The sequence below is a fragment of the Callorhinchus milii genome, unplaced genomic scaffold (genome assembly GCF_018977255.1).
Source record: "Callorhinchus milii isolate IMCB2004 unplaced genomic scaffold, IMCB_Cmil_1.0 Scaffold3, whole genome shotgun sequence".
NCBI classification, from domain to species: Eukaryota; Metazoa; Chordata; class Chondrichthyes; order Chimaeriformes; family Callorhinchidae; genus Callorhinchus; species Callorhinchus milii.
In genome coordinates this window covers 14,167,432-14,193,905 of record NW_024704744.1, presented here as the reverse complement: position 1 = coordinate 14,193,905, position 26,474 = coordinate 14,167,432, and the positions used below count along the sequence as shown (strand labels likewise).

Genomic DNA, 26,474 nt, shown 5'->3' with positions numbered 1-26,474 from the left:
CACACTAACTGTCTGTTAACCTTATTTAATGGAGTGATTGATAGTCTGTAACTGATTTACTGATTCGGGTACTGTTGCTACAGTTTCATGCCACCTTATGAGGTTGTTATTTATAAGACACAGAGGACTTTCTGGAGAGTATTTCTCGATTTGTTTACTTAATTTAATCCATGCTGCATTATTCTTCATCTCTGCAATGTTGAACCCTACTGTTTGTAAGAAACATATGTGATCCAGGATGCTACCCCGCGTTAGAGGCGCTATATAAATTCAAGCTGTTGTCGTTGTTGTTCAACGTGGCTCAATTGTAACCTTTTATGCTGAACGGGTTAGCAGTGCTGATTGGTGTACTCTGTTTCTTGTTTCCTCCGGCCGTTCATGAATTTTCAGTCTACCAAAGGGGCAATATGAGTGCTGGATGTTGAATGATATTTAAACAAAATATTAACCCATTTTTCTCTTTCCAATGCGGATGTCTCTCTATCATTTCAAGCATTTTCAAGGATTTTCAAATGCAAGGATTATTATTATTATCAGCAACAACAACAAGCACCACCATTTTACATTGATGCTGCACCTTTCGCATTTCGAGAACATCTCAAAGAACATCTATCCTGTATGAAAAAGAGAATACGTGAATCCAGATTCCTTTTTAAGCAATACCATTAAGAAATACCATAAATTAGGCCACTCTAATTCATGAATGGGATTTTTTAAGAATAATTCTGGGCACTGAGCAGAGAGAATTGGTCAGTGGGTACAATTGGAAGAGCAGAAGTGAGTGTCAGTTACATTATAGATTGTCAGCTTGTCCAAGTGCAGCCGGGATTCAAAAAATCTTTGTGCAGTTTGTATTACAGCTAAAAACTATTTTAAAGTGCATAAAATAACTGTATCAGTTAGAAATCAATATCAATCTGTGTCTTCCTTAATCCTTCTAAAGTCTGGAGATCAGTCCCCATGCATGCATTCTCACACCATGGAATTAGATTGCACTTGTACCCAATGGATTGAGTTTATTTGCACGCACATACCTGACTGGAACAAATAGAATGAGTTCAGAGCTCTGACTAGTGATGTTTCAGTACTAAACATTGAGCGATCATCCTGGCTCAGTTGACAGCGGTCCCGCCACTGAGTCAGAAGGTTGAATTCCCAGTCTTGTGAATTGACATACCAGTGGTGGTGGCACTCCAATCCAATGCTTTATTGATGGAAGTGCTGCCCTTCGGGTGAGATGTTAAACCAAGGTTCTATCTGCTTATTCAGATGGATGTTAAAAATCTCATGGCACTCGTTAAAAAGAGCAGGGAGCTTCTTCCCTTGTCCCGGCCAACAATTCCCCAGATAATATTAGTCATTGACTTCTTACAATCCTTGCATTTGATATAGTGCCTTGTCATGTATTTGAATCATTATTGCTTCACAGAATTTTATTCTGAAGTGTTGTGACTGTGTGTTTCTAGGTGAATGTATTTCTAGGTAAACACAGCAGCCAATTTGCGCACACAATGTCCTACAAACAGCCATGAAATGAACCACCAACTTTATCTGGGGGATAGCTGGCCAGGATGCTGAGAGAAACTCCTTTCTCTTTTTGAGTAATGCCATGATCTTCGTATCAGCTGAACAGGCTAGGCTGGCAGGAGCTCGTTTTAATGTCTCATCTGAAGGACGGTACCTCTGATAATGCAGCACTGATGGCTGTTGTGGGACTGCAGTGTGCAAGTTGGCTGCAGCATTCGCATACACAGTCACAACACATTACAGTTAATCCTATGAAATGTTTTGAGAGATCCTCCCAACCTGATAGTTACTGTATCAAATGCAAGGATTATTGTTATTAGTATCACTGTTGCTGCCTGGAGTAAGAAAGTAATTATATGGTGATATAGTAACAGTTTCAGGCAAGACTAGACTGTTAGTCTGTCCGAGCTTCTTATCCATGCATTTAAAAACAGTGCTTGTCAGGTTTCACTATTTAATTGATATTTTTAGTCCACTATTGTCAAATATTTCTGTCTTAAAGCTGCAATGGAATCTGCAAACTAATGAAATACTGTGCCTCCCAAAGTACAGGAATCTTAATGCATGGATTGGTCAGTGTCAAAATGACTCACAATCAAAACCTTTAAAGCCTTAATATCTTCAGAAAAATACAGGCTGTTTAAATTCAGTTAATGTTATTTTGACCTAAAACGACCTTGATATAAATAAGACACAATCCCCCAAAGTTATCAAGGTTTAGTAATAAAGATGCTTCGTACTGTATAAGGGTTGAGTTAGAACATAGACAAATTGAAGCAAAAAAGGTAAGATGCAATATTGGGTTCTGAAATGCAATATTTACCAAACTGATTCCAGTCAATGATAGGACTCTGGTCTGCAGACTTTAAACTCATTCACCTTCGACTCCTGAAATGATGAATTGCTAATCTCAATAACAGCAAAATCCCCCTAAATGGCGACAATCACCATTAACTTCTAGCTTGCGAACATCACATTTGTGATGTGATCTCGTTGTTAACTGTGGTGCATTGGAATACAAAACAATCTTGCCAGAAGATTTTTCAAAGCACACAGAATCATTGTTACAAAGGTTACAGTTGCTGATGAGAAAAGAACACAAAATATGCCAAAGCCAAAAAAATAAAGAAGGCATTCAAGTTGGTTACCCTCTGACATTATCAACTAACTCAAAAAAGGATCGGAAAGTGAAGAAAATCCCTAGTGAATCTCCCCCAGGAGATTACTAAACTTAACTGAGAATCAGTCCCTTGCTTATATGTTTCAGTTTTTCCTGCCTGGAGGCAAATCATTTTGATTGCAGTGATCAGCAGTCTGGATTGAATGGAACTGATTATATTTTGAATGAAGTTTGTTTCTATCATTCTTTGTGTGTAAGGAGTCAGAGAAGAAAAAAAGAAATTAACTGCATTGGTTTTAGCTACATACTGTATCTTGTGCAATTCAGATGGGATCAGTGGCCTAATAATACATTGCATTCAGCTGTTAATTATAGCCATTCATATACTGTATCTAATAAAAATGCAAAGGAATCAATGGACTAGTCATAATAGTGAGCCAGATTGTTTATTCAATCTAGTCCAATTAACTCACCCTTACTTAATTGATTTTTTATAAGTGAAAAAGTTCCTCATAAAAGAATCTCATTTAAGCTTTATTTTGGATTATGCTCCAGTTGCACTATATTTCTGTATATCAAAATAGGAATTTAGTTGGTTAGTGGTGCTCTTTGACACCAATGTTTTTTATCTTAATATCGAGCCAATGCAGAAACAATGAAAGATTTAACTGATTCACAAAGAAGCCCAGAAAGGCAATGGGTCTAAAGAAGGTCTTCAGCCATCATGTCACTGCTGGGCCACTGGAGAGAACCATTAATTTTGCGACCCGCTTGAATGGCGCTGTATATATATATGTGTAAATTGTTCTTGTTGTATCATTGCAAATGGTGTTTTCTCCAGGCAACCCTGTACAGCACACAGACTTCAGCAAATGAAGTTTAGCGAGTGTTCGTGCCGTACAGGGGATAGCCTTGAGAAAATACCATTTATGTTGCAGGTGCTGTTTCCGATGATCACACAGTGGTGACACAGGAAGAGCATTTTTAGATTCATGTAACGGGTAAATGGATTTCATTGCATACATACATAGAAAGAAAAGAACAGTAAAAGGCTCAAAGGCTCATTGAGTTCAGAGTAGAATCCCAGGAACACAAGAGCCATTGACCATATATACCGCACTGTTTGTGTCAATATTGATGGACACATTTAAGTTCCCTATTCATTTCTGACCACCAATTATAAAACGTTTGTCACAATTTACTTACTGTAAATTGTTTCATTTTCAACATTTTTTTAAATACTTCAAGATGTTATCCTATATGCATTCGCTAAATAAATACAAATTGTTGGTGTTCTTTCATAAAGTGCAAGGGTGAAACCGGAATATAGATGAGGTTTATCATGCACTGTTACCCTGGCTCTAGCAAATATATGGTCCACACTTTATTGAGAAATCTTATTATAAGTCCAGAAAGTAAAATGTGCTAAGGGTAATGAAGAATGGATTATGTTATAGGTGAAGTTTAATGAAACTGATGAAAAATTAAATTTAAAATTGATTCTTCATATCTACCAATATCAAACTAATAACTGCGGTAATAGTGGAAATTCCCACGAAAATCTCAGAAATAAACTGCTAGTTGCAGTCTGAAGAGATTAAGCGATGTTAACCAAATAACACGATGTAACTTCTGAAGAAAGACATTTGCAATTTAAGAATGACAGACTATATCATATATCTTTTATTCTATAGTAGTATCCTGTTGTGGGTTTAACCAGTCTCTCCATTTGTAAAGGCTAGACCTAAAATCTAAAATGAAGTAAACTAATACCATGGCACTCCCCATCCATTCTCTGACAGCTTGTCTTAATTTGTAGCACTCTTCCTTCTGGGTCAGAAGATTGTTCTTAGACTTTTCTTATTATTATTACAAGACTGTGGGTTCAAGCCCCATCTTAGAACTTGAGCTCATAGTCTAGGCTGAAGTCTGATGTCCTTGGGATGTCCTCCCGACGTGAAAGGCGCTATACAAATGTAATCGTGTTGTTGTTGACACCCCAGTGTGGCACTGGAGAAGTTGCACTGCTGTTGGAGTTGCAGTATTTTGGATGAAACATTAAATTAAAGATCTCCAGGCGCATGTTAAAGATACTGTGACATTATTCTAAAGTTCTCCCAAGGTTATGGTCAGCAATCTTCCAGATTGATTGCTCATTTACCTCTAAGCTTTCATGAGAATTTTCAGGTGCAAATCATTGCTGCACTTTCTTGTGAAATGTAATTATAACCCTGGGAAGTCCTGCCGACGTGAAAAGCGCTACACAAATGTAATTTTGTTGTTGTTGTTGACAGTGATTACCTTGAGACATTTTAAGGTGCAGGAGAAGTTGCTGTTCGATTACCAGCTCTTTCTTAAATGGAGAAATCTGTTTCTTCAAGCTTTTCACTTTGTACTGAGTTAGAAATCAAATGCAGTCCGTTAGGGTGGCTGTGCACACACAACTTGCACCAGTGATTAAATAAATTGTATTTGATGTATATCCGTGAGTCACTCCATTAAGCTGCAACCCATTCAGAGAACGCTAATTTAGGACCCCCACAGAACAAGAGACCACCATTGTAGTGCAGTATCATGGCACTGAAAAGTGTAGTGACTTTAGAATCTTTAACCACGGTGAAGGGTTTCCGTGTATGTTCCCGCTGACTAAAAAAGGATTCTTGGAGTCAAAATGAACAAGCTGAACTCAGTTTAACATCTCATCTGAGTAACAGCACCTTTGACAGTGGAAGCACCTCCCATGCTAAACCAAAGTATTGGTGTAGACTAGGAGATAAACTCACTGACTGGATATAGCAAGAGTGCTACAGCCTGAGCCAAGCTGACACATATAGAGAAATTATCTGAAATTGGAAATTTGCATTTCACCAAATATTGTCCATTCTGGACTCCTTTACTCTCAAAGCATAAATGCGCAGCAAATACACATTTTCACATTCACAAGATCTGAACCTGAGAATTTTTCAAATAATTTAAATCATTTACAAGAACTTATTATTCGCTAGTTAGGAGGATTTTATTTTGTCAGAAGAGGGCAGCAAAGTCTGAAGGTACTGTATGGGCTCCCAGCAGACTGTTCCCACCTGATGTGTGTAATCCATTCATTGTGAGCACATCATCAGATCCCCTCATTAATAAATCAGAAGATAAGGCCAGGATAAAGCAGATTACAAGTGTTCAGTGTATTTAAAACACCCAATATCCAAGGACTGTGTCAGCACTTTGCAAAACTCTGATGGACATATAGTATTGTGTATGTGGCCACCATACCCACAAATACCCAAATAACATATATGTAAATGTAACCCAGGCAAAATAGCTCAATCCAACTATGCGTGGTGCGGATATCATTTTTAAGTGATACAGTGGGTGGTTACAGTGTACTATAGATGTTTCAAGATTCAGAAGGTCCGAATCTGTCTTGAGAAGCACTCCTATTGTTGAACATTTTAATTTGCTAGTTTAATCAACTGCATGGCTTCACTGTAAAATGATGGCTTGAAATCCACAAGTCTTTCAGCATCTTCAATGTCATTAAAACTTTTATTTAAAATAAAATGGTGCTGCAAATATTTATCCGTCCGAAGCTGCACTGCTAATGACGCAATTGGTATTGTTTTGAAACATATAGCAATAATAATCCTTGCATTTGATATAGCGTTTTTTATGTCTTCTAGACGTCTCAAAGCGTTTCACGGAATATACTGTAAACTGAATTAACTGTATATTGTGTGGGCGAAACGTGCAGCTAATTGTGCACAGCAGTGTCCCACAAACAGTGGATTGAGTGATCAAATTATTATTGTGTTTTTTTGTTTGAGGGATTATTATCAGGGGTGTGGAATAAGGAAACTTGCCCAAGGTTTCGCCCAGTCAGGAATTGAACCCAGGTATCTCACTTGCGAGGCGAGTTCTAACCTCTGAGCTACAGGACTCCTGATTTTCAATTTTGGATTTGTGACTCACGTCAGAAATGATTTATAAACACAACGTGCATTAGCCAGTGATCTCGATCATTGTTTGTTCCTCCAGTGCCTTGTGAGACAAAAGTGCTGCCTGGAAATGTGGGAAGTTACTGGGACCCAAAGAAAGATCAAAATAAAGGATATTTTTTTACACAAACTAAAGGAAGTCCCTTGTTTTATTCTTGTTTGCAAGTTGGCTACTCAATTTAAATTTCTTGTTGATTTATTTCTTACACTTACACTAATAATGGACCCCACCACCCCCATACATACCAATGTCATCCCCACCTCCAATTTTTTAACCAGCTTTCATTTATGTTTTCTGAGTGCAGTTTGCTTTTGTGGTAGTTTGCTGCATTCCTATGGCCACAAGAGGCGAAGACTGAGGTGGGCCAAGCTCATTTCATGTAATAATCATATATTAATAATAATCCTTGGCGCTGCGATGGAGGAAAGTAGTGTTGTTATTCTAGAAGGATGAGATCAGATGGGTCAAAGGGCCTTCTTCATCCAAATCAATCTTGTGATCTTGTGCCATTATCACCATTGTGCCAGTCAGTGGAATGTTTACCCACAAGGTATACAGTCACTCCACTTCACAGTATATCCTGTGAAATGCTTTGAAATATCCTCTTGAGGTGAAGGCGCCATATCAAATATAAGGATTATTATAATTATTATTAGGTTCGGACTAGAAACCAGATGAGAATTATCGATTCTTAACAGATTCAATGTGATATCACATTATTATGAAAAGTTGCATTTTTCACTCTGTAGTCTGGAAAAGTTAGTGGTGAGATCTCACTAATAACTTGAAAACTGAGCTTCCTACAAAGTCAGCTGAGGATGAAATGTGTATTGCTGAGAGCAGTGCGATTGACAGCCATATGTCTGACATCAGACAGCAGCGCTTGTTTTTAATCTGTGCCACTTTCTTAACATCCTTGAAAAATACCTGCAAGCACTTGATGTGTCAGTCTAGCTCAGCATATAGCACTTCACACCTCAGGGTTAGAAGGTCAGGGGTTCAAGCATCATAGCAGGGTATAACCTCACAATATAGCCTGACTCAATACTTCAGTATTGAGGAACCCTGAAGGTACTACCCTTTGGATGAGATACCTAACTAAAACCTCTTCATGGTTCTGCAGCTGGCTAAGGATCGCATTAAACCATTTGAGGAAGAACAAGAAATTCTCCTGAGGCCTGAAACTAATATCACCTTAGTTTTATAAAGCCTTTAAGACAAATTTTCCTTTAAATTTTAAGATCTTTAACACAATTCCACAGAATTGTGTCCAATTCTTAAATTCAGTAAGAATTGGGAAAACTGGGTCCCAAATTAAGATTGAATTTCAGAATGATTCACAATTCTCTACCAGTATAAATTTTAAGACAACTTGGTCTCACAGGCTAAGACTTGATTTAATTTCAGGCCTCTGGTGGTTTCCTCCCATGATAATAATTTACGAACAAGGACAAAAAATACTTCATTTGTTTTTGACATAACACAGCAAATACAAGTACTATTATTTCATGAACATAATAAAATTTAACTAAGAAAGAGATACGAATTCGGTTTGGTTGTTTTGTACATGGATTGTTCATAACCTTGGTTATGGCCCGTTTGGTTGATTGTACAAATATCAGACAGTCCAGGCTGATCTAGATTCTGCTTTACCTGTAATTAAGTGCATGTGTGATCATTCAAATTCTAGAATTTGTTGAAACTTGTTGACATATTCGTTAGTGGAAGCAAAATGTAAGGATTATTATAATTATTATTAGGTTAGAACTGGAAACCAGTCGAGAATTATCGATTCTTAACAGATTCAATGTAATGTCACATCGGTAATGAAATGTTGCATTTTCATAATTCTGGCATGCGAAGGTATTAGGTGATAATTATCTCATCGACCCAAAATGAGATCAATAGCAGTCAATAGGTATCATGGAATTCAGAGTAAAGTGCTCCCCACCCCCCGCTTTGCTGAAGATTAACTATCGACTGCTTCTAACTATTTTTGGTGATTGTGATATTTATTTATTTTGACTCTAGTGTATGTAACGGAAAAGATTAGTGAATAATTCATATTTGCCCATGTGATCTGATTTATGACAGGTCTCTTATGTTATATCACATCACTAGGTGTCAGCCTGGCTCAGTTGCTAGCACTCTTGCCTCTGCTACAAGGTTGTGGGTTCAAGCACTCTGAACTTAAACACTAGTCAGATACCCCAATGCAGTCCTGGAGAAATTCTGCATTGTATGAAGTGCCATATTTTGGATGAGACCTTAAACCAAAGTTCTGTTTCATGTTTAGATAGATGTTAAATATCCCACAGTATTATTTTCAAAAAAAGGGATTTCTCCTGGTTTCCTGGCCAACAATCCTCCAGATAAAACTCATCATCCATTTTGTGACTGTTTATGGGAGGTTGTGTTTAGAAATTGTGTGCCTACAAATGCAGTCACTACACTTTACAGTAAAACCTGTGAAGTGCCTTGAGACATTTCAATGATGTAATAAGCTGGGGGCTTTTTAACTATTGAAACCAATTTTCTATTCTCCTAAGGCACTGACTGATTCACTCCTCTGGTATTGTTCTACAGACATAGACGGTCCTTTTGTACTTTGTCCAAGTGACCATCATGAACATTCTTCACATGTGGGTTTAGTCAGTGAGTGGCAGCATGGTATTTGACTGTGGATGGTATCATATTCTGCCATCACTTGTGATTTCCACACATACACAATTTGTAGTTGTGTTCCCTATTGTTTCTTTTACTCTAGCCCAGGGGGATAATTGCTTTCCTGGCTGAGATCAGCTTGATCAGTGCAGTCAATACCTATTATAAGTCAGTGCCTTTAACTACTGAGGGAACTGTGACTTTAACATCTATTGACACTCACCAAGATTGTATAATTGGTTCAGTTGGTTGACATGGGACCAGAGGTTCTGGGGCAGAATTGTAGTGGTTCCGCTGAGCTTCTCATACTTTTGAATACAATGACCAGACTTATCTTCCGAGAGTGGGAGGTGGGCAAGCTGGGACTGCAAAGCCATGAAAGTCTATAGGAAATTTAGGGAATTATTGACTGTTGACTAGCATCTAGTGAGTGAGCAAAGTTGCTTCAATCCATGACTGTTTTTGGGACACTTCTGGCGCAATTGGTTGCCGCATTTCACTCACAAAAATATACAGTCAATCCACTTTACAATATAATCTGTGAAGTGCTTTGAGACGTCTCAATAACGTGATAAGGCATATATTAAACATTAAAATGGAAGGATAATTATTATATACTGTATATAAACAACAACAACTTGCACTTATATCGTGCTTTTCACACAGGATAGCGTCTTGGAGCACTAAGCATAGTATGATGGCAGGAATAATCAGGGATTGAGAAAAGGCCATTCCAACAAAAAAGTTCATCATCTTAACCAATCATTCAATAAAACATCAGCGTGTGCTTGCAGATAAATATTCTTACGTGATAAGATGGAATTTCAGACCTCTGCACAACAGAGAAACACGAAGAACACTGGTAGAAGTTCCAATAAGACGTAAAAATATGTTCAACTCCATGTCATATTCTAGCATAGTGAATTCTCAAAAGGTGGCCTTTACTGCCACAAAATAGCATTGCTTTAAAACAATTTATTTTGTTATATATGAATCACACACAAGAACGTATTTCCCTGTTTCTTGTGGTGTCTTCAGCCACTTAGTGAGCTGATTTAAAACCGTGCGACCCCAGACTTACTTTTGATGAAATCAATAGGAAATAAGCCGCGCCACTAAAAATCAGTTTCAAATCCATTTAGTATCTAATAGATTAAAACTGAAAGTTTGCTGAATTTAATTTAAATTGATTGCTTTTTATTTGCCTTCCCCTTCGTGGTCCAGCCTGTCACTTGTGATGCTATTGCATTGCCCTCAGGGGTACGAGAAGTAAGACGGGTTTTGTTGGGATGAAGTTCAATGCAGAGGTTTGGGGCAATATAAATCCCTGAATGAGCCCGGCTCTGAAAACTCCATTCAAAGTTCAATGTTGGCTAAGGTTCTGTCTACCTGCTCAGGTGGACGTTAAAAAGTCCCGTAGCACTATTCGAAAAGAGAAGGGAGTTTCTCCCGACCTCCTGGCAAACAATTCTCCACATAAAATTGATCATTCACTCCATGGCTGTTTATGAGCATTGCTGTGTCTGAATTGGCTACCTCGTTCGGCAAAATACACAGTCACTACACTTTGCCTGTGAAGGACATTGAGACATCTTCCTGACACAAGGGGCTATTTCAAATGGAAGAATTAAAAGAACTATTATTACATACAGACATCCCAGTTGAGTGCAGACTCCCTACAGTGCTGGTCTGATGTGGACTCATCCCATGCTGCAAGTGAGGTTTCCATGCTACAGAATGGTTGCTTTCAGGTCATCAGGTCACCACTGATGTCACTTTCTGTGTGTTGCACAGGTTGGTTGATTGCCTTGAGGTATCAGTTTTGTAAAAAGAGCTTCCACTTTGTATCCGTCTTCATATCCTGCTCTAAATTCTACTTCTTCTACTGTGTCTATGGTGACTTCCCCCTTGGCCTTATTTGAGGAGGACGTCTCAATATGCTTGCTCTCCCTGCTCAGTGTCCATTCTTGTTATTGTAAAGCACTCCGAGATGTTACTCTATGTGAAGAGCATTACATAAGTTGTTGTTGCTGAATACTATGTGGTTGTCAGCACTGAATTAGCAGCTTATCAGGAAGTATTATGAACTTAGAACAATGTCTAGAGTTCTGAGAACTTTAATCGCACCCGTTTTTCTGAAAGTTGTTATTTTCTGCGTCTCTATTCCACCCGCTCCCACCCTCAAAAAATAACGTATTAATCAAAGGTCTAGAAGTATGAATTACCTGACAGGCTGCTAATTCAGCAGTGATAACCACACAGCAATGACCCAGTGCCCTTTCCCTGAGCCTGCAATTGTGTACAAGTGAATGCGTTGCTTGTCGGAAAGCTGTAAAACTATATTGTTTTATTCGCAAGTCAGGGTCAGTGAGAAAGCACCATACCATGGTAGCAGTATAGTCAAATGATCTCACTGCCCCACTTTGTTGATTCTTGGGAACTGATGGTAAATACAGCCACTCCCAGGCTTTGGATGAAGATAAAACCTTTGTTGAACATCATGTGCCAAACATTCAGATAATTTAAAAGGGATTGGGAAGAAACAACACTATACCAACTTTACAGAAAAATGTAAGCTCTCTTTTCGACATTTTATTGAGCCATTCTGTCCCTGGTCTCTGGGAACTCCATTCCACAACCCCTCCACCTTGGCCCCTCCATCTCACTTTTCAAACCCATCTTAAGCCATATCGGTGCCGTGACCCACTCTGCCTTCCCCCACATTCGCAACATCGCCCGGCTCCACCATTGTCTCTCCCTTCATCCACACATTTATCATATCCAGGCTCAACTACGCCAACTCTTCCCTCTACAAGCTGCAGATCACCCAGAACTCTGCAGCTCGTGTTCTTTCTCGCACCAGGCTCCATGACCCTATCACCTCCACCCTTGTCCGGCTCCACTGACTCGCCATCCCCCACAGGATAGAGTTCAAAATCCTCGCCTTCAAGGCCCTCCACGGCCTTGCTCCTACCTACTCTGTGACCTGGTAACCCCATACCAAACCTGTCTGCTCCCTTCGCTCAGCAGCTTATGATCAGGAGCTGAATGCCTCTTTCATTCCTGGAATCTGATCATCCGGTGTATCTGTGATTACTCTCATATGTGCGTGGAACGGCTGATACCATTGCAATATGAGTAGGTTGCCATCATATGTGTCAGGCAATTATACCATTTTTGCACACGGGTAGTAAAAGATATAGAAGAACAAGTCTCTGCAGCCAGTGGTTTATAACCAATAATAATAGCCCTTTCATTTGATATAATGCCTGGGGGACATCCCAAAGTGCTGCAAAGAATATAGCTCTCTGAAAGAGATCTTTCTTATCTCTCTGCCTCCACCCTCGAACCCAGGACCACTGATGTCCTGACAGACTGCCTGTCAGACATCAAGTCCTAGATGAGAGCCTTGGGATGTCTCCCGATGTGACAGGTGCTTTACAAATGTAATTTTGTATTGCATTGTATTGTACTGTATATTGTAAAGTATAGAGTCTGTGTATTTTGTATCCTAAGTGTAAACCCAGAATAAAAATAAGTTCTACACCCGGAAATACAATATTTTCAGGGACATTATGACAACAGTTATTTTACTGTTTTTAAAAATAATATTCAGTAGCAACCAAAAATAACTGAATATAAAATAATTAAATGCACGACTCCGTGAGCTCATTACAATCATTTTCTGTGTGAGGACACAAGCTGTGGAGACACAAGGGATTTGATTGCTCATTATTCTTTTCTCCCCACTGCAAACTGCATTGGCCACATATCAAGCAAAACATCCCTTCTGACTAAATGGAGACGGAATTTTAAAGTTTTTTTTCCCCTGAGTGAAAAAGTTTGCAATCGCTTTGTTTTTTTATATACCAAGGTGCAAATGTTATGACATATATTGGAATAAGTGTGATAGGATGTAACTTTATTTGGTTTTAGGCAAAGGATCAGAACTTACACATTTGTCTTTATTTTTTNCCAATCTACACCAATAAAACATTACGCTCTGCTTGTAAAGCATACTCAATATTAATGCTAATAGGTTGCTGCGAGCAGCACCACTGGAGGCAAGTGAATTTGGATTCCCCTGCTGGCTTCTTTCAGCCACTAGTTGATCTTCTTCTGAAAACAAATCAACCTTGCTGTACATTATATCTATCGATGTCAAAAAGGAAAGTCTGATGCACAATGCTTAAAAAAAAGATGGAATATACTTTCAAATGAAGTTTGATACACACTTCTGAAAATGCTCAAAAGCTCAACCATGTTCACTTAAGCAAGGGTATGTTTGTTTTGAGTATGCCTGTGTTTAAAAAGTCATCTTGCTTTAAAAAGTTTCCTCCTTTGAAAATACAAGTAGTATAAAATACTTGTTATAATATTTATTAAGGAGCAAGATAAATCCAGGTGAAGATGTCTAATGCAATTCACTGGAATTAACTCAACATTTCTTTTAAAAAAATGCATTTTCTAAAATTTGTAATGGCTTTTTTTCCAAATGGTGAGAAAACCGTTGGATTTCAGTCAAACTTATACTTAATCATTCAGTTAGAGGAGAGAAAAGAGACTGTATGAAAGAATGATTTATATTTACATAGCAACTTACATCAGGATCACCACACAGTGTGAGTCTGAACCTGGGGGGGGGGTGGGACGCAGAGTGGTGGGTGGAGGGTTGCTCAAGAGGGGTGAGGGCCATTGGAGAAACTGAGTCTGCAATACACAGGCATGGATGATGGTTTTGAATGAATTGTGGGTGAGGTGGAGGTGAGCAATGTTGCAGAGATGAAGAAAACGGGATATGGCCATAGTCTGGATGAAAGTTTTAAAGGAGAGTTGAGGGTCAAACAAAATGCCAAGGTTCTGGACAGGCAACTTGTATAGAATGGGTTAGGTGAAGTGCCTTAAATGCATTAAATATACTTCACTGAAATTTGTGTGTTGAAAATATAATTACCACTGATTCAGAACATTATCTTGACTTACACGTGTTTACATGTGAAATTAGTTCCTCAGGGAAGCGAGAAAAGAAAGATAAAATATTGAAAGATTTATGATCTCAGATTACTGTAAAATCTATAAAATATATATCTGAAACAATGCAGAATTGTAATAACTAAGGACAAATATACAGATAAACATTTAAGATGGAGAAAAATTCTGTCTGTTCTGTTAGTATTTACGTGCTCCTGTTGGCTAGTTCCATTAAGTCTCACACCATAAGTTGTATTTTGTACCCACAGGAGCACTAGGGGCTCGGTCACAGCTGTCCTCACCAGCTTCCTTTCTACCTCTCGCCTTCTGATGAAGTTGCCAGCACATGTTCAAGGCCCTTGTGTGGTAGAGCTACTCATAGATTCGTTTTGTGCCCAAACCACCAGTTCTCTGCAGGATCGGAGTGAAGCAGTCAAAAGGAATTGTACTGATGCCCGAGACATGTGGTGGTCTAGTTCTCTTGGGATAATTCTTCTGAGAACTGCAGTGCTGATGCATAGCAATCTCAGTTAATTCTTTAAAAAGGAATCCTCCCTTACTAATAAAAGTCGGGAGTTCTGGGAATCAAACACAGCCTAAAATGAACTGAATTCTACCATTTCAGATCTATTTGTAGAAACTTGACTTTGCCCCGCTTGGGGACTGCTTTGGATCTGACAGCATCCAAAGCCCCAAATTCCACCTTGTCTTTGCGTGAGTCTGTAAAAAAAAATGTTGCGTTAAAATGTAAGATAATGCAGAATCGTGGGGAAAAAATCTGAAATTCAATCTCAGTTTGGCTTTTCACGGTTTCTGAATTCCAAACTAACATTGAAATTCAAGATTGCAGCCAAAACCCTCTTCCATGCTTTCGTCACCTACCGCCTTGATTATTCCAATGCCATCTCCTCGCTGGTCTCCCCAGCTCAAAATCCAATCAATACAAAATTCCACCACTTATACTCACGTACACAAAACTCCGTACGCACATCACATCAGTCTTTGCCAGCTTTACTGACTCCTTGTCACATGACTTCAAGATCCTCACGCTCGTCTACAAATCCCATCATTCTCTGGCACCTCCCTAGCTCTCCGACCTGCTTACTCTCCACTTTACTAGCCGCTGTCTCCGCTCGCTGGCTCTGGCCTCCTGCTTGTCCCTTGTCCCCTTCACTCCATCACCAGCGAACGTGCTTTCAGCCACTCTGCCTTGAAACTTTGGAACCCTCTACCTCAATCCCTCCTCTTTGCCCTCTCCTTCCCCATTTTCAGATAATGCCTGAAGACCTTCCTCTTTGACAGTGCTTATGGATACCTGCCCCCTTTTCCCGGCTACGTCCCAATCAAACACTCCGAGACGCTACCCTGGGTGAAGGGCTCTATATAGAGGCAAGTTATTATTTTTTGTTGTGACACTGGCAGGATCAGAGTTTATTGCTCATTGATGATTGCCCTGAGAAGGCGGCAGTGGTGGGGGCTTCTCTTGAAATGTTTGTGGGTGTTGGGTACCAAGGCTGTTAGAAAAGAAACGAGAAAGAGTCAGTGATGAACGATGCTGGGGCGTAAGTCTAGGAACAAATATGTTCAATATAAAGTCAGGATAGTGGTGATCAAGTTTATGGCTGTACGCAAAGCGAGGTCACAGTGTACCATTGTGCTGTCATGTGACAGTTGTTTATATTAATTGCTGCACATTGCACCAAGGCGACTTTCATCCTAGGATTTGAAAGGTAAAAATGTCACTCCAAACCTTAGCATATTTTAACTGATTCGATGTTATGTTGGTTTGAGTTTTATTCTGATAGACCACATGTGTTGTACAAGTGTATCTGCTTATTCCAATGTGTTAATTTTTCGATCTTGGAATAGTAGAATATCGCAGACCTATGAAATTTTGGCAAATTTTCTCTATAAGGGGTGAGGGTAATCTTGTCAAGGGTTATAATCCTCTCTCTCAAAAGTTAACAGAGTTTGATCGAACTGGGATGTAACAAAATAACAGTTAAAAGTCAGAAAATGTTCATACGAAATTGTAATTTGCTGTAAGAAGTTCTGCCTGTCTGTACTTTCTGCTTAAAAAGCATCTTTTAAAGAATGTTGATTGTGGGTCGAGTGCACTCTCCATGCTAACATGTCAATACAGTATAGAGATAGTGCAGGTGCTTAGTGGTCAAGGCATGAATGTTCAGTGAAATTCATGTGTCCAATTCTCAGTCAGCTTCTGTTTGTCTGGAGTCCTAAGTCAGTGAGTGCAGTAAGCAGGGCATAGGCAAGAATTGGGAATTGTAATCATTTGATGTTGCAACTGTGTTGCTTCTCACCAAAACTATCTCAGTCTGGCACCTGGACTTTATCAATATCGAGGTAAATCATTGAAAGAATAATCAGTGCTTTCAAGAAACTCTTTTTCTGTGAAATCTTGCACAAATGCTGATATCACCCTATCTTTTTGCTTACCTTTGATAAATGGCTTGAATTTTGACCGCTCTCTTACCTTCAGCTCGAACACGTCATGTTATAATCTGTGTTATCAAGACTAACTTTCATTAAACAGTGCGCTACAAGCAGAAAAAACAACCTGTTTCTAAGCATTTTATTCCTTTACAGCCTCTCTACAGATGAGTGGTGGATGGGTTTGAGTGGGGGTTGAGGTTGTGGACCCAAACTGTTGACTGCTTCATCTTGTCCCGGAATAAATGAATAACTTAGATAGTGACCTGATGTGGGTGGCCAGTGGTCAAACACACAGTGACAACAGCTAAAGTAAATGAATTCCTGCTTTGAGTACTTGTCACAGCACATGAGGCTGCAACAATGAGATGAAGAGTGCAAAGAGTTCGCTGACTAGAGAAGTGAAATATGTGCTTGAATTCAGCTTCATGAATTGTCAACAGGACCACAACAACAATTTATTGATGGGTGGGGAGTTCAGAGGGAAGGTACCTCTGACCCTCTCCCAGCAGTGATCTGTATTCCACATCGATAGGTCTGAAATTCCACACGTTGTGTTAAAATTTAAGATTGTGCAATTTTGTGGAACATTTTTAAATTCAGTTTTAATTTGGAAATCAGTTTCCCATGGTTCTTACAAATTAAAGATGACATTTTAACACATAGCTTTGACAAATAAGCACAATTGAGAAGAAAATAGAGGGTTAGGGAAGGGGGAATGAGAAGAAAGGATTAGGAGTAGCGAAGGTTATTGCAGAGTATAAACAATGGCATGGACTAGTTGGGCCAAATAGGCAATTCAGTGCTGTACAGTCTATACAATTCTTTGTACTTCTTGTAAAATAATGTTTGGCTTTCTTACAGTACAGTTATAGAATAAATACATGTGTGGTGTACCAATCATACACAGATAATGCACAGGTCATTTTGGCACAGTGTTCTTTGGAATAGAACTGTGTTGGACATTTGGAAATATACATATATGTAATCTCACAACCATGAATGGTATTCACATAAATACTGACATTTGGCAAATTTGCAGAAGTTGGCAGGCTTAGGAAGATGTCCCAAGGTGCTGGAAAGAATTCACATTCTTATAATGGGCTTTTAATTTACCCCATTAGAAACTCATACCATTAAAGTCAATAAGTTCCAACATTCTGACAAATATCCTTTCTGTTGGGCAAATTGCTGTGTTCCTCATGCACGTTGAGTACAGTTGGCTTGTTATCAGTTTCATCTTACAACAACAACAACACAACAACTTGAATTTATATAGTGCCCTCCACGGCGCACGGTGTCTCAGAGTGCTTTATAAGTAATATCTTAAGTAGTGGTCTATTATTCAGTTACTGACATGGTATGGTGAATAACAATGAATCATCACTCCAATGCCATGAATTCCCCTCCAATAATCCACGCTCCTTTTTTTGTATTGTTCATAAAAATGTACTTCTTTACCCGCAGCTAACTTTCTAAGAAATCTAAATAACCCTTGTGTTTGATGCAACTCTTCATCAAGTCATTGAAATGCTTCACAGGACGTTGTTTTACTGTAAACTGTATTTGTAGGCAAACACAGCAGTCAATTTACACACAGCAATATTCCACAAAGTCATGACGTGAATGACGAGTTTTATTCTGGTGGATTTAACCTAGAGTTGCCATCCATTTGGTTTAAAACCAGACAATCCTATTTTACTTGCTATCCAGGAATTGTTTGAATATAAAATGGGCACCAAAAATAATTTGTGTTGCTCATCTGTATCTTTGATGTGGAGGCATTAAAATTTAAAACGTTTTCAGCGCAGTTTAATCCTCAAAATACTAAACCTCAGAACTCAAAGCCATAATCCATTCTAGTCCCATATCCTATCTAGTTTTGAATTTAGCAAACAGTGGCATACCTAAGAGATCCAGGAGCAAGTCAGTTACCACTTACGTCACTTATTGGTAGTATGACAACAGCTTGTGATTGCCATTTTCCCAATGGAGATGAAGAAACTAATGGTAAGACATCAACAAGCCATCACTAAGTGCTATTTTGAGGAAGATTACTCCGGTGAGCCAGGTGCAATGGTAATTGTTTTAAGAATTTATCTTATGCCACAAAATGAGAACAAAATATCTGTGTGTGTAGTTGATTCGTGCTCAGTGCAAGTTTGTCCTGTTTATCTTGAAACTGGAGCCTGGAGTATTCCTATCAGTGTTATAGGATGGCTTTCCAGTGGTCTGAAACATACAAAGCTTTAATCTAATATTTCTAACTTCAAAATCCATTTACTTTCCACAGCTTCAAATGTTAGCTAAATCCTAAAAACGCTCATCAATCTGAGCATTATATTGTACTTAAATAATTCATTGTAAGATGTTGTCACTCTATTGCAAACCAGTCATATGTTCTCCCTTAGTCTAGTGGATGCTCAAAATGTGTTTTTGTGCTTCTTCTCCCTGGGTATTTAGTACAATAGTACACTGGTTAATTTTTAACTTGTCTTTTCAAAGCAGAAATGGCTGGGGACCACCTTGGGATGAAAAGACTAAATTAATCAAGTGGCATTTTGTAAAGAGTAAAAGCGATATGCAAAGCTGGGAGCACAATATTATTTCCAAAATAGTCTAATGGAAATGCAGTGTCTCAGCTGAAAAAACAACTTTAAACTTAAAATAAATATAATCGTGGGTCAGGCTGAACATCATGGTGATGAAAGTTGCCCCCTTGCGCTCTTAAATGGGTATTGTGACTTAAAAATACTGTTGGCTAGCAACTCTCCCACCAACAGCTCAGTTGGTAAAATCACTGTCTGTGCAAAATATATTTGATCTCTGATCTGTGCTGTGTTCACTGATCTCATGCGGGGGAGCAATAAAGTGCCTGCATTCGACCTCGTGAATTGAGAAAGATGGGCTAAGGTTCCCACTCCCAATAGCCGGGAACATTTGCACGTCTGGACATCAGGTGAGGGCAAGATCATGCTTGACTGTGATGCTCACAGTGGTCAAAACATACACACACACACACACAAACTCTGTCTTGACTCGCATATAAATAAACAGGATTATGTAGATATTTGGACAATCACAGAGCTGAGCAATATACCAGCACAATGTTGTGCCTCCAGGAGGGGAAATAAAAAGCAAAAAAAAAGTGGTTGAAAAAGTATTTTCTTGTCATTTTGCTCTGTGAATACAGACACACAAAGCAATAAGAGAATTCACTTCCTGTTCATAACACTCACATGTGATCCTGTCACTTACTCACAATGCCATTGTGACATTGGCAATGATGAAATGAGACTTGACTTTTCTCTCTTGAAATAGGACACAATTTATCTTTGAATAAACCGCTAATAATCTTATCAATAGACTTATTTACTGTTAATCAATTCTAGATTGTCACTTGCTAAATTTGCAGTGATTAAGATATGTCAACCTCAAGGCTTTGTTTTATAATGAAACGAGTATAACACTGTTTCAGCTGGTGTTAAACGCAATAGAAAATAAAAGTATTCAAAGCACAAAAAAGTAAAATATAGTAGATTTTTGCTTCTTACTCTCCAGTTTCAGTCAGGTGGAGTGTATCCCTCCATGGAGAGAGCCTATTGCATTCCAGACACAGAAATTTCGATATATAAATGGCAAATATAGGTGGAATTCTCAGTCTGATTTGGATACTCAAGCATATTGATTGGTTTATGTATGTATCAGACACCTGGCTGACCAAAGAGAACATCTTTAGGCTGGCAGAGGTCCAACCAAATAAATGGCCCAAATGTGAGAACAACAATCTAGAGAGTGACGGGAAAAGAGGGAGTGCTGAACTTGAGAATGTAAATGGAATAGACAGAATGTGTGAGAGAAAAAAAGAAAAGTATGTTTTGGAAAGAAAGAGAGAGAGAAAGCAAATGAGCCCCCAAAAAGCACAATTTAAAACCGTGTTCATGGGTGATGACAACCGTAAAAGTATCCTACCTGTGATTTTTTTCAGGATATTTTTTAACCCCAATATATTTTTATTTCTAGATCGAAGCCATGCAGCCAAACAAATAATGTAGTTACCAGGGAAGAACTTCAGAAAAAAAGAATTCTGCACTGAGGTACAGATATATAATGATACGCTCTATAAAATATTGATTTAGCACGTTATCATGTCAAATTGTCTCAAAGTGCTTCCAACAGTTTTTCAGTCAACTGTCAATGAACATGGCAGCAGAATTGCTCACTGTAATGTCCCACAAACAGTTATGAAGTGAGTGACCTTTTTTGTAATTTGGGAGATTACTTCCCAGGACATTGGGAGAAATTCCCTTCACTTTTCAAATAATGCCATAGGATTTTTAATGTCCATTTGAACTGAATGAGCATAAGGGGGGAAGAAAATAGAAAGATATGGGAGGGAATAAAGAGTGGGTAGAGACTCATATGGAGTATAAGACAGCATGGACTGATTAGGTCGAATGGCTTACTTCCATGCAGCACAGTCCATCAAATCTATGTAAAGATACCCATTTCATGTTGGGCACAGCATTAACAATCTTACATTGTGAATCAAATAGAAGGAAGACTTAGGTGAGCCTCTGATTACTACTACAGTGTAGCGAGGTACCCATTATTGTACCCTTCATCCTGGTTATAACATAGATGCACTGCAGATCCCATTCACTGCACAGTATGCGGCTGGTATGTTCACTTCCTATACACCAGACAGTTTATTTGGGTGTCACCATTACTTCTTGATTTGCTGTGCATACGAAAATGTCGCCACCAACCTAATGAGCCAGAAGTCAGCCATTTTATCTTCTCGACAACTTCTGAGTCATCAGATAGCCACCGACATTGTTTCGACAAATGCAGCAAACTGGGTGTTGGACTGTCAACATCACTTCCAATGACCCGGAAGTCAGACATGTTTGTTTTAGGGTGGGAACTGGCCCGCAAGTAGGACAACTACACGCTTGTGCAGTGAAACCAATTACTGTGCCTCAATATACAAACGTATGGTTGGGATTTTATCTCAAGAAAACAAGAGATGTATAAGTAAAGACAGCCTTTCAGCTCCTTTGATTTAATCCTTCCAGAATAGAATCCTTTAATATAACAATATTAAGGATTCAATTCCAGAATTTAATCCTTTGAGACGTCTTGAAGACAAGATACGACGCTATGTCAAATGGAAGAATTATTATTATTATACTATAATATCCATCCAACTGTCTGCCCATTACAACATGGGTTGGATGGATTCTGAATTCACCTTCTCCCTCCCATCCGGCATCTTATTCTGTTCAGCATTGTGACATATGAGGTTCTCTCACTCTCTGTGAAGCATTTTGAGACATTTCCCAATAAGAAATGATATATGTGGAACTCTCAGTCTCGTTTGGATACTCTTAAGCATGATGATCGATTTCAGCTTGTATCAAGACACCTAGCTCACCAAAATGCAAATACATTCCTAAGTGAATGTTGCTGTATAAGAATAAATTATTATTGTTGTAGTCCTCTATAAGGACTCTGTGAGATGCCTCTTTTAGTGGAGAGCTGAGGTGCTGTGCTTCTCCAGTGGTTCCACTCGTAGCTCTTGTAATGTCTTGTTATTGAAGCCTCTTTGTTTTACTGTGTAGATATTTCAGACCATCTCTCCCAGCCAGAGAAACCAGACAACAGAAATAACTAGACACTCTCCCAAAACAAAATGTCAGCCGAAGCAGATTCATCTGGAAGTAGCAAGGAGCCAAAGCTGGATCAATTACCTTCTACGGTCGATGAGGGTTTTAAAATAGTGAATGGCAGAATTGATGCATTGGGAGTCAAAATGGAAGGTCTCATAAGCGATATTAAAACTCTTACAGATGCTGTGAAGAAAGAATTCCTAGAAGGCGCCAAAGAAGGATGATCCATCCTCACCATCATCCCCTACCTGACCTGATCAATAGCTCCTTCGGAAAAATAGCTTAGGGGTATGTCTTCTCAAGGGGAGCACTTTATTTTGGAAGAATAGGCCCACCACTAGTTACATTAGTGAACCCTGGCACTTAAAAACAAGCTTGTAAGATGTTTGGCAATAAAGATCGTATTGCATTCGCAAAATGCTTTTTGGATCTTCTTTATTGTTAAATCCATTTTGAAATGTAGAGATCTAGTTTGCACTGTATCTTAGTTGATAAGGGATTCTTCAACAGGAAATCCGAGTTGGACTCCTTGTGGTAACTGCCCACCCATTAAACCTACACTCTAAAGTGATCTAATTCCAGATAGGAGTTCCCACGGACTGATGGCAATACAATACAACTCCTTGGGACATCCTCCTGACGTGAAAGGCGCTATCCAAATGTAATTTTGTTGTTTTTGTAGTCGTCGTACAATGTATACAGTGCATGTCACGTCAAAGCGCTTCATGCTGTTGAATGGGCACCTGAGCCAGGGGGTGGGAACCAAGAGAGTGGGGAAGATGACCAAAATCGTGGTCAAAGAAATATGTCTTGAATTACTATTGCAACAATACACGAGCAGCAGGATAAAATTAACTTGTTCAGTGGGATTCCTTATTAAGGAGTCCTGTCAGAAAATATCGTAAGTTACACCCAAACATGCATTTAAGAACAGTTGAGTCAGAAAAGCCAGAGGTTAATACAAAAAATCTCTATTTAAATGCTTTTGCTCCTAAACACCACCTGTTTATTCTCATGTGAAAAGTTAAATAAGTAATAATTAACTCACTGAAACAAACAGTGCAGCAAATGAACAAACAGGGCATTGACAGTGGGCATGGAGCGTGTCAGCGCAACAATTTAAGTCTGGTCTTAAATTATTTGATGACTTTGGCTACCCTTTGCCACATGGAATCATAGAATCCTGCAGCACTAAACGAGGCCATTCGACCCATTATACCTGTGCCGGCTCTTTGAAAGAGCTATTCATTCAGTCCCACTCCAAAGCTCTTTCCCCATAGCCTTGCAATTCTTTTTCTTTTCAAGTAAATATTTGTACAAATCCTGCTGATGTTTGTGGCAATTGACAAGATTCAAAAATACATATATAAAAACATGATAATAATTTAATCACTCAATCCACAACTATTTGTGGGACATAGTGGCTGAAAGCCAATTGTGGGAAGACAGAGGAATAGAGAAGAGAGTTTCCTCAGGACATATGAAATCATTTGGTTTGCATCAAAGTAATGCACCTACAATTATTTTATTATAACATAATGATGTTGGTATTGAATAAGGATTGATCGGAATCTTGTTATGCCATCAATTATGTCCCATCTTTTCCAGTGCATTGCAGTCTGAACCTTTGTGTTTACATGCAATCTGGGAGTCAGCTTTCAGAATCTCATGCAATGTTTGACCACCTATTACAACAGGAAGGACGCCAAATAGATTTTAGGCATCAGGGAATATACATATAATGTACTATTTATTTCACCAGGGCTGGAAGTAATTTGAGTTGCCATTCTTCGCTAACATATGAAAAGTATTACTGAGCCAATTCATTCTCCATTTGGCTGTGTGATTGCTGTCCCTCAGGAAGTGCTGTGTATTGAAAACTAGTTTCTAAAGTTTTGCTCTTTTATGATCGCTGGTATGTAGGTGTTCAAGGATTGGCTTTTTAAAAACATATATATATATATATATATGATTTTGGTACTTATAAAAATGAAGGGAATCATGCTGGGGAACAGGACATTCTTCTGTGTCTGGAGCTAAGCAAGCATCAAGCATTTCCATGCCAGAAGCAACGTTCCCTTTACCTTAATGTCTTTTAACCCCAACATCCCCTATGCCACAGCAGGACATTTCTTATTTCCCAAATGAGCCATCGTTTTTAACCTCTCTAGCGAAGACAGACAATTTGGTGCCTTTTGTGGACTATAAATTATAATAATATAATCATTTAACACTTGAGGTCACATTCTGAATTGGTGAGTACCAAAAAGGGGAAGATATTGAACAACAACATCATCAAATTACATTTGTATAGCGCCTTTTACAACAGGAGGAGATCAGCATCACCTGAACAGTGGTACAATTAATAGAACAGATGAGTATTCCACCTGAAATCAAGAACATTCAATATCACTGGATGGGATTAGGAAATCAGGAAATGCTGGTGCACAACTTTTCTTATATTCATGCAAGGCTACATGCCTGCAATGTTATCATTACCACAAAAATCTCTTTCTTTGTAAGAAGTCATGTGAATAAACATGCATGGTTTTCCTCAGAGCAATGAATGCCACACCATGTCTGTGTTTATAATTAATGCTAATATGAAGTATATGTGTATATGAAGTTATTGAAAACAATCACATTTTGTTTATAATAATAATAATAATCCTTGCATTTGATATAGCGCTTTTCACGTCTTCTAGACGTCTCAAAGCGCTTCACAGAATATACTGTAAAGTGAATTGACCGTATATTTTATGCAAATAGATATATATTTAAAATTAGAAATATGGAAGTCTGGTTAAAAGATATTCTTCTTGCACTATACCTATTAAAATAGTTTGCCAATTTGCATTTTACCACAGGGTAATATATTCTGAACGCATTTATAATAGCAGTACTATTGCACGTTTATACCAATATGATCTGTTTTCAATACTGACCATGTTTCAAAAATGCACAATACAAAATGTAAAATGTTTAGGAGTAAATAATAAGGTTTTCTGTGTTTTCATTATGTGGTTATATTGCAATACCATTAATGAATTATTAATATAACTCTGGGCAGGGTTTTGTCAACAAAAGGGCATTATGATGCATTGAGAAAAATAGCAACCCATTAAGAGTGGTGCAGGATTTTACTGTTCTACTGTCAGGGAAAGAGCAAGACCATAAAATGACTTCGGGAAGAAACTTTCTTTTATTTCTTAAAATAACTTACAGAAAACCAGCTTGTAAACCAGCTGTATTCAATTTATAATAAATAACAATTCTTGCATTTGCAAGAGCACGTATCATGTTGTTCAAACATCTTAGAGCACTTCACAGGATTTACAATACAGTGTAGTGATTGTGTATTTTTAGGAAAATACATCAGCTGATTTGCACACAACAATGTTCCACAAACAGTCATGAAATGAATCACAAATTTTATCTGATAAATTATTGCCAGGACTGGTTAGGCCTCAGCTAAAGTATATATTCAGTTCTGGGCACTACACTTCAGGAAGGATGTCAAGGTATTGGAGAGGGTGCAAAGGAGATATACCAGGATGGTACCAGGAATGAGGGACTTCAGTTATCAGGAAAGGCTAGAGCAGCTAGAAATATTCTCCTTGAAGTAGAGTAGGGTAAGAGGAGACTTAATAGAAGTTTTCAAAATTATGAGTGGATTCGATAGGGTGAACAAGGAGAAACGATTTCCACTGGTGGGTGGGTCAGTAACCTGAGGGCACCAATTTGAAATAGTTGTTAAAAGAAACAGAGAGGAGGTGAGGAGAAATTTTTTCACACAACGAGTTGTTCGGATCTGGAAATCATTGTCTGAAAGGGTGGTGGAAGCCGATTCGATAACAAGTTTTAAAAGAGAAGTAGATTATTATTTGGGGAGGACAAGTTTGCAGGGCTATGGGGAGAGAGCGGGGGAGTGGGATTGATTTGGATAGCTCTTTTCAAAGAGCCGGCACAGACCCGAAGGGCCGAATGGCCTCCTTCTGCGCTGTATAATTCTATGATTCTATGAGGACACTGGTGAAAATTTCCTTCACATTTTGAAGAGTGCCATTGGATCTTTA

At 38.6% G+C, this 26,474-nt stretch overlaps 1 long non-coding RNA gene across 1 annotated transcript in view; it reads left to right on the top strand.

The window, feature by feature from the left end:
- The window catches only part of LOC103185973, a 29,182-nt gene extending 6,394 nt beyond the window's left edge, over positions 1–22,788 (top strand). Inside the window, exons 2-3 of the long non-coding RNA XR_488699.2 lie at positions 20,750–20,823; positions 22,351–22,788. This is a non-coding gene — a long non-coding RNA (uncharacterized LOC103185973). The remainder of the gene's footprint in view (positions 1–20,749; positions 20,824–22,350) is intronic.
- Positions 22,789–26,474: the final 3,686 nt, after the last annotated feature.